Genomic DNA, 9,736 nt, shown 5'->3' with positions numbered 1-9,736 from the left:
TACAGTTTCCACCACCTACCAATGGTCCCTTCAATCATGAACCTATAATGGATTAATCCATTGATGAGATCAGAGCTCTCATGATCCAATCACTTCCCTGAAGTTCTACATTTGAACATTGCCACACTGAGGACCAAATCTTCACCTTTCAAGGACATTCCAGATTCAGATTATAACAGTGTCCTACCATTCAGCTTCTAATCATCTCTTCCATTGAACCTGGAGGGTAGGGAGAAAGTTCCAGCATGAAAGGTAGATGGGTATAAATATAATAGCATAGCAGTATATGTACGCATTATGTGTCATATTCCTTTGTATCATGTTTATGTCATATGGTGTGCTCAGACAAATGAAAAAGGAGAACAAGTGCAACAGAAACTCAGATGTGTGAATTTAGAGAAATTAATTGCGTGAGAGGGCTGCAACTTAGACTACCTAAGTCACCAGATCCTGAAACAGATCTGTAAGAATTTTCCACTAGACATTTTGATCATGATTGATTGAGGCACCAGTCAATGCTAGACTCACAGTTAAAATCTTCAGTGCCCAGAACTGAGCAGGGCCAGGAGACCAACACAATGCAATTCACTTTATCTCCAAACCTCATTCATCTGATGCTCATTGTTAATCTCTGTATAGAGATACTACATGCCTTTTTCTTTTGTCTGATTATCAAATTGATGGATTTAAATTTTTGCCTCTAAAAACATACAAAGTAATACCAATTAAACATTAACATTATGTCAAACCTTCTGCCTGTGTTAGTTTAACAAAATATTGGAAAGAAACTTAAGAGTAATTGCCAGCTGTTATTTAAGTACATATTCTCCCTTTCTTTGTTAGTAAGGTAAGTCCTGAGTTCAGCTGGGCCAAGGCATCCCAGCTAAAGATTCCACCTTTCAGCTTGTCCTGCAAATTGACGTGGTTACATGACCAAGAACTCCTCAGTGGCATGTGAACGGAAAAAGTGCAAACAACTTGTGATTCCTGTCGTTAAAAAGAGAATGATTGAGCCCTCTCTTTCCCCTCCTTTCCCACTCTGACTGTAATTGAAGGCAAGAGTTGGGAATCAACAGGTTAGCCTTGAGATGTAAACTGAGTGGAGAAGACTTCAAACAGCATGGGAGCAGCCTGGTCCAGAAACTGTAGAATTGCTTTTTCAGCTCTAGACCACTGTGTTCAATTTGTACCCTGAGAAATAAATTTCTGCTTCTTTTCAGCCATAATCATTTTGACTTTTGTTATAATGGACAGACCCGCTTCTTAACTGTTACTAGTATTTACATTTATATTTTGTGCATATGAGCATCTGACTAGCAAAAGAGATAATATACTGCTTCTGAAACTGTCCCCCTCATATCTATCTCTAATATGGAAATACCTGTGAAATCATACAACTCCTTCCCCATTCCACAAGAATTCCAAGTGCTAAGTGCCATGTGCATTCTGGAACATCTGCCTGATGGGGTTTTCTTGGTTGTGAGCACATGTCAGAGTGGGCAGGAACGCACTCTTGGTGAACCTCCATTTGCCAAGACTCTACCCACAGCCAAAGCTGAATCGGTTCTGAGATTAAGGTAAACCATGTGGTAGGTCAATACATCGTAAAAATTATCATCTTTCATTAATTTTATTACTAGTATTTAAGAGATTATGTTTGAATTTTATATATTTGAAACAAAATTGTTTAACACCAAAACAAAATAATATGTTCCAAGGTATTTTGTATGTTCACATAAAATTTTAAACAATGCATATTGGATTTTGAGAGTAATCATGGCATCTGGCTGGGTATGTTTCAGGGGTACTGAGCTACTTGTGAACATGCCTAAAGAGACAGGGCAACCAGAATTTTCCTGAGTCATCCCAAACAATCTCTCTACATCTTCACACATAAAATGGCCATTACTTCACAATGCTTCCCATACTTCTAATATCATTTGCAAATTTATAGATTTAAGAACTACTCAAGCAACACAGCTTGGTTATATCTGTGAGCCATAACTTAATGCCAGTCATCTCTGAAGCAGTTTCCAAGTTAGGAGCATATGGGTAAGCAGGAAAAGCAGAAAGAGAAGTTTCTTTCCCTTCTGCATATTTGTTATATTAACTGTAGAGTATAATAAAAAGATAAGATATCATGTTTTATGTGTATATGTGAAAGCCCTTGTATCACCACTATGTTCAGAACTTTATATGTTATCTTTGTCTTTTCCACATATGTTTCTTTGCATAGTTAGCTATCAATTGTTAAATGTCATTTAACTGGAGCATCTGAGTTGTCATTCACTAGCGTTTTTGAAGTTTATTATTCTTACCTGTGTTGACTAACTTCTAGGTGTCTCACCTTTGTTACACAACTTCTTTTATCAAGGTTAAATGAATTATAAATCTTAAGTTTTATCTGTTTTCTACTTTTACAACTCAGAAAAACATATTCTTATAATATATTTGTTATGTAAGAGAGAAAGAAGAGGTTAGTTGTTAAAGGTGATGTTTATCATCTGTCAGGGTGGGATGGTTGTGGAAAACCATCTGCCAGGGCAGAACTGTGGAAGCAGAGGAGGATATGTTGACATTCTTGAAGTATTACTGGTGTGCCAAGGCTAGATAAACTTTTGATGAAGAATCTTCCTCTGCCTCAGGAAGCTGATAATCTATGGAATAGTCATGTAATGTTTTCAAAACTTTGCTGAGTACTGTCATAGAGATAAATAGCCCCAGAGTGTGAGAGGAACAGATAGTCGTCATGCCCAGTTTGGTCTTGGGAGAACCAGGGAAGGCTTTCTGGAAGGGAAGGTGGTATTTAAGTGAAATCTCAGGAGAGGCTGTACATGCAAGATTCCAGAGATGAGAGTAAGTTTGGGACCACTAAGTTGTTCCATATAGTGGGAGTAGCTGAGTAATGAAATCCAAACCCAGGATAAAAGCAGGAACCAAATTAAGTATCCATGAGATTGAATATATCAAGTAGCTCAGGGTAAGAAGTTCAAAGTTCAGGTTGAGGATGATTTACCTACACTGATCCTCAAGTGTGAGGGTAAAAGAAAAGAAGGAAAGGAAATTGGAAATTTAAAAATGTGAAAATATTTACTGTGTGCCAGACACTGTGCATTACCTAAAGAATTTACCAATCTCTTAGAGGATATAATGACCACAATTTCACAGGTGAAGAACGTGAGTGGATCTAGGATTCAAGTTCAAGTCTAGTTCCAGAGCTTGTGTTCTCTCCATCCTTGCAACGACTCCAGAGCAAGAGATCAGCCAAGAGAGGTCAGGTTTTAATGAGTTAAATAGAAGCTGTAGAAAGTCAGTCTTGGGCTTTCTGTAACCAGGAGGAGGCTGGGTAACAGCTGGAACAAGGCCTTCAGGGAATGAACTATGTTTAGGAGGACATTTAGACATAGTGCCCAGGTTGTAGGGCATGAGGTCCCAAGGTCAAAGCCCAGAAGAAGACAAAAGCAAAATCTAATTTCTATGTAGAAGAAGTTAATTGAAATTTGGGATAAAAATATAAAGAAGCAAAAGAGGGGAGAGGATAATAGAGTGTGCCAAGGGCCATGTGGGAGGCTGAAGCTACCAAGAAAAGTGGCCAGTGAGAGAGAGGTTCCTGGTGATGGGGTGGTTGAATGATTTTGCAAAATAGGAATGTCTAATATGTAATCATAGGTTGTTTCATTATTGCACTATAAACTTCAGCAGTTGCTTTAATTCTGCTATAAAAATATGTCCTACATACTCACAGAGCCTTGTGTTTGAGACAGGCTCGAGTTGAATGTCTAAACAGGAAGAAAAAGAATGTTCACTAGGAGTCACAGGACACACAGAGGAAGAAGAGGTACAGAGAAGACAGGGGCCCATAAATGGAGTGATCAAGCCTTAGCAAGAGGTAACAGGAAAGCTATAAACAACCTGACCACATGTCCTCTGATCATAGAATCTGAAAGAGTTGTTAAATGACTTATCACATAAGGAATGAATCTCAGAATAATTTCATCTAAATCTTAATATGACAAATTGACCTTAGCTGACATCTGGCTTATGAAAAAGAGACATTTCAGATAGAGCTGCTCAAGGATTAGATATGGGACTTTGGTCAGCAGTTAATTTTCTCTCCTGGTTATGGTTAGGCAAAGAACACACAAAACAGGCAAGGAGGTGGTGGAGAGGATTCAGTTGCCACATGAAGATACACTACAAAACCTGTCATACTTCCCCCCAACCCTGAAAGTCCAGACTCAAAATTGAGGAAAGAAAGTTGGGGGAGCCCTAAATGAATGACATATCCAGGAAAACATGATGTGGATTTGGGAATGCACAATCAATAGAAGTCAGAGTGAAGAGTAAGTAAGAAATCCAGCCAAACAGGTTAAAAGCAAAACTGAACCATTAGCATCGAAGGCAAGGATAAAGTTGCCTTACCCTTTAGACAAGTTTCTGGTTCAATTCAAACTTTCTTCTACATGTCCTGTTACTCATAATCAGTTGCTTGGTTTTCGAAGCCTAGGATTTACTTTCACAGCACGTGGACAAATGTACCTGTCTGTATGGATGTCCTTTGAAAATAGATTGAACTGTTCAGGATTATCTTGCCTTGAGATTTATGTCTGGGCCTAGTCATCCTTTGTCACAGCTCATTAGTAATGTTCACAGGACTAGAAGTGCCTTGGGGGAATGAAAGTCCATCTGCTTCAAGAGAGAAGGAAACAAGTTCCATGTGCTGGCTCACACTTTTAATCCCAGCAGCTCAGGAGACTGAAGCGGTAATATCTTAAGTTCAAAGCCACTTCAGCAACTTTGCAAGGCCTTAAACAACTTAGCAAGACCTGTCTCAAAATAAAAAATAAACAATTGCTGGGATGTGACTCGGTGGTTAAGCACCCCTTGGGTTCAATCTCTGATAGAAAGAAAAGAAAGAAAAAAAGAAGGAAGAAAGGAAGGAAGGGAGGGAGGGAGGAAGGAAGGAAGAAAGGAAGGAAGGAAGGAAGGAAGGAAGGAAGGAAGGAAGGAAGGAAGGAAGGAAGGGAGGGAGGGAGGGAGGGAGGGAGGGAGAGAGGGAGAGAGAAAAACCAAGAAGCAGAAATTTAGGTAGACCATTAGCACCAACAAGCTCTTCTTTCTCCATGTACTGACTAGAAAAACAAACAGGAATAATAATAAACCAGGTACTGCTCCAACACTACTAGCGTTGTAGATGTGTTTAAGTATGACCTCAAATCATGTGTTGTAATCATGTGGCAATGATGGCGTGGAACTTTAAAGAGGTGGAGTCTAGTGAGAGATCTTTGGATCAATTGTGGATCTGTCCTTAGAAGAGATTATGAGACTGCAGACTTGCTGACTTCCCATTCTAAAATACAATCTCTACTCCCACATGTTTGCATTGTAGCCATTACCATGAAATGACACAGCCCAGGATAGGGGGAATTGTCAGAGCCTATGCCATAGCTATTTTGACTTTTAGCATCCTGACTGAACTAAATAAACCTCATTTTTTAATATACTTCCTGCCTCAAGTAGTTCATCATATTAATGAAAAGCTGACTAATACAAATCCTAGACTGTTTATAAGGACAAAACACAATAATTGCTAAAAACACAAGCATAAAATATTGTAGTAAATTTTTTTTCTGGCTTTTCTCCAAAAATGTACCCCAAATAGTGTGTATGTGTGTGTGGGGGGGGTGTATATATGTATGTGTGTGTGCATTTTTCTCATATATGTATTTTTATCATATATATTTCTCATGTGTATCTATATTTCATATATGTATGAAAAATACCTAAGTAAATATAATATCCTGCCAATGCTCAAATTTTATGTGTCAGCCAGGGGTGAACATAGCTTGGGTACATGTAATTCATAGGTGAACCATAAATATACAGAAAGCAGACATTATTGGTCTGACTTTTGGCACACTCATGTATCCCCACCCACCTGTGGTGAGGCAACAGTGAGAATAGTCAGAAGTCACCAAGGAAAGGGAGGAGCAAAGGACCTAAAGCAACCACAGATTAGATCACCAGCCCTGGAAAATTGACTGTAGACCACAAATGGTTTCAGATATTCGAATTAATAATAAAATTTTCCATTTGCAACCAGTCTAGGGAGGCGTTCTTGATGACTCTCAAATAATCCCAAGTGTTAGAGTCTTGCACTGAACAGAACTGACACATCTTTGGGGCCAAACCCATCTATATTAGGTTTGAAAGACTGAAAGTTCAATTATTGTTCCAGCATGTTTCATCTTTGTGGAAACTAGAAGCAAATTTACAATTCCACCTAATAATTCCAGAAAACTGGATCATATTAAAGCTACCTGTTGGCTTTAAAAATGATTTTCTTCAAAGTAAGTGTTTTTGAATTAATAAAAAAAAATGTTAAGGTGTATGATCATCTATCCCTTTATTTAACGAATATTTTTGAGTCACCCCAGAGGCCAGGCATTGTGCAGATACTGCAGTCACAAAGATAAAGGCACTATCCACACCCCAGAATAGAGTCTGGTGAACAAGATGTTCATGCAAATAAGTTAAAAATAAATTAGCCACTAAAGTACAGGTGTGAAACATGTGCACGGGCCTGCTCTGGTGTTGGTGCAGGTCTCATGGCAAAGGAGAAGTTTGAGTTGAGAGGGTGCTAGTTGGGTGGAAGTTAATCAGATGAGAGACAAGAGGATGGCTTTTCAAAAGGAGGGAATGATATGTTGTAAAGGAACTAAAAGAGGTGAGAATATGACAATGGCTTAGGACACAAGTGGTGCTAGGGTCAAGGTAGTATGCTAAGAGCTCTAGCTCTGCAAGAATTTTCCCAGAAGAGGAGCAAACGCATGGTGGTGAGATTCAAGAGCATTCCTTCATTTGAGAGATAGTAACTCAGATCAAAAGGAAATAAAAATTTTTGAATGGTTTCTTTGTGATATCCCAATACAGGTGCCAAGGCAGTTATTGTCTCTAGGACAGTTAAGGATACTTTCTGAGTTTGTGACCTGCAGTCATACAGGACCCATGCTAAGAAGCCTCTGCATATGAATGAGTGATCTGCCCTCTTGAAAATCTTTAGCAAAATTTAAGCAGAGGGCTGTGAATTCCCATCTTGAACTAAGTCCTGAAAATAATGTAGCTGATGTTAATAATAGGACATTTTCAGAGGATTTGAAATAATTTCAGCACTGTTTTATTTAAAGTGTAATAGGGAGACGTGGTGGGTGCAGTTGGACAGATCACAGTGGCATATATTGAAAGGCCTGGAAATCTTGCTAATTTTCAATTAACCTGTAGGAGAAAGATAGTCATTAAAGAACTTGAGCAATGAAGTAGCATGAGGAGATGTGACCTTTAGATCACTCAGGTTTAATGTAGGCCAGAGAGTGGAAGTGTAACAAAGCATTTCCCATTTAAAATGAAAGACTTCTCATTGTTTGAATTTCATTTATTGAGTGTAAAGTTTTGATTTATGTTAAGACACAATAGTCTTTTAGAATATTAACTAACCACAACTAATTTACAATTTAGGGTAAATTAAAATAACAAGATCTATGAACTCAAATTTTGAGAACTGGATGGAAAGAGTAGAAAAACAGGAGGCAAAAGTTTCCACGTGCAGCAGCTATCAAGAGTACAAACAACAATAAGTGTTGGAAGATGTGGGGGAAAAGGCACACTCATACATTGCTGGTGGGACTGCAAATTGATGCAGCCTATATGGAAAGCAGTATGGAGATTCCTTGGAAAACTGGGAATGGAACCACCATTTGACCCAGCTATCCCACTCCTTGGTTTATACCCAGAGGACTTAAAAACAGCATACTACAGGGACAAAGCCATATCAATATTTATAGCAGCACAATAGCTAAATTGTGGAACCAACCCAGATGCCCTTCAGTAGATGAATGGATAGGGAAACTTTGGTATACATACACAATGAAACATTATTCTGCATTAAAAGAGAATAAAGTCATGGCATTTGCAGGTGAATGGATGGAGCTGGAGAATATAATGCTAAGTGAAGCAAGCCAATCCCCCAAAACCAAAGGCCAAATGTTTTCTATTATATGAGGATGCTGACTCATAATGGCAAGGGTGGGAAGGAGGTAGCATGGGAGGAATGGAGGAACCTTAGATAGGGCAAAGGGGAGGGAGGGGAAAGGAGGGGACAAGGGGGTAGGAGTGATGGTGGAATGAGTTAGACATCATTAGCCTAAGTACATGTATGAAGAGATAAATGGTATGAAAATACTTTGTGTACAATCAGTGACTTGAAACATTGTGTTCTATATGTGTACTATGATATGAATTGCATTCTGCCATCATGTATAACAAATTAGAATAAATAAATAATTTAATAGATAAAAAAGTTTCTGTGCACAGGTGGGGACTCCATAAGGAAGTTGGACTTTAGGGGAAACTTAGTCTTCTCTTCATTTTGTACTGGTCCAGCCTGACCCACACATGAAAACTTTTTCAAAAGATTGCATCTTGGCATAACTGTCTACCCCTGCCCATTTGTTTAATTGCAGTGGTTCTCAAAGTGTGGTCCCCCCAAAAGCACCATCCACATCACCTGGAATTTATTAGAAATGCATTCTCTGCTCCACTTCAATAGTACTAAATCAGAAACTCTGGATCTTGAACCCAACAATTTGTAGTTGCAAGCCCTCTGGTTGATCCTCAGGTGGCCAAGAATTGCTTCCTCATTGTAAATTATGCCCCTAGAACTCAGATAGTGTAAGAAAAAGACAGAAATGTCCATTTGGTATTAGAATGAATAACCAAAGGTGACTTTAATGTCAAGAAGAAGTTTAATCTTATTCCAGACATGCTGTTCGCTCAGCAAATGGTCTGGGGCTTTCATGATGGCAAGATCTTCATATGCCATAGCTCCAGAATGACTTTAAAAGGGCATATATTATTGCACAGGTTATGAATCATAGCTTCTGCAGTTAACAGTGGTATTTAGCAAAACAAAATAAAGATGATTCTTTTTTTCCTAGACAAGCATAGTTATTATATGGGAAGGAAGTTTTATTTGTACCATCATTGTCCAAAGGATCATCTCTGTTGATAATGAGGGAATTTTTCATTTCTTTTTGCCTACTTTGCACCAATAATATTGAAGCTCTGATAATACATGTCCAAAAGTTGTATCTGTTTACATAGTCTATAATATTTCTGAAATGCAGTCTGAGTTGCTGCTAAACTAGCATTTCTTAGATTCTTTCCATTGTCTTCCTTGAGTAATCCAATATACATGGAAGGATGAAAGAGTAAACACTTTCATGGTCATCCAAATGTTTCTAATGAAATTTTAAACAGTTTGACAATATGGTCTTGTCAAAAATGATATAAAATAAATGTGTCTTTAGTAAACAATTGTCTATTAAATATTCTAATTCTGTCTCATATTCTCACAGTGGATTGTTTTCTGAATCTTTCAGCAGAATTCTTTCAAATTAAAGCTCAATGATCTTCTTTATATTCTACCCAAGGTTTGAAATACATGAACCTGTCTCTACTTACTAGAACAATGGCCTCTATTATGGTGTCTTTTTCTTTAAATCCAAATATTATACTCAGAATTTTAAGAATTCCTATTCCAAATACAGGCAATTAAATTGACTATAAGTTACTCAGAGCCTTAGAAAATGAAATGCAATGGGAATTTGTACTTTGAAATGAGTTCAAAAATGTGTACCATTTGTCAGTGCTAGTCTCTGTCAAATAGTCCTCATTATCT

Source organism: Ictidomys tridecemlineatus, chromosome 6 (assembly GCF_052094955.1).
Source record: "Ictidomys tridecemlineatus isolate mIctTri1 chromosome 6, mIctTri1.hap1, whole genome shotgun sequence".
NCBI lineage: Eukaryota > Metazoa > Chordata > Mammalia > Rodentia > Sciuridae > Ictidomys > Ictidomys tridecemlineatus.
The sequence above is the reverse complement of the archived record's forward strand: the minus strand, read 5'-3'. Positions refer to the sequence as shown.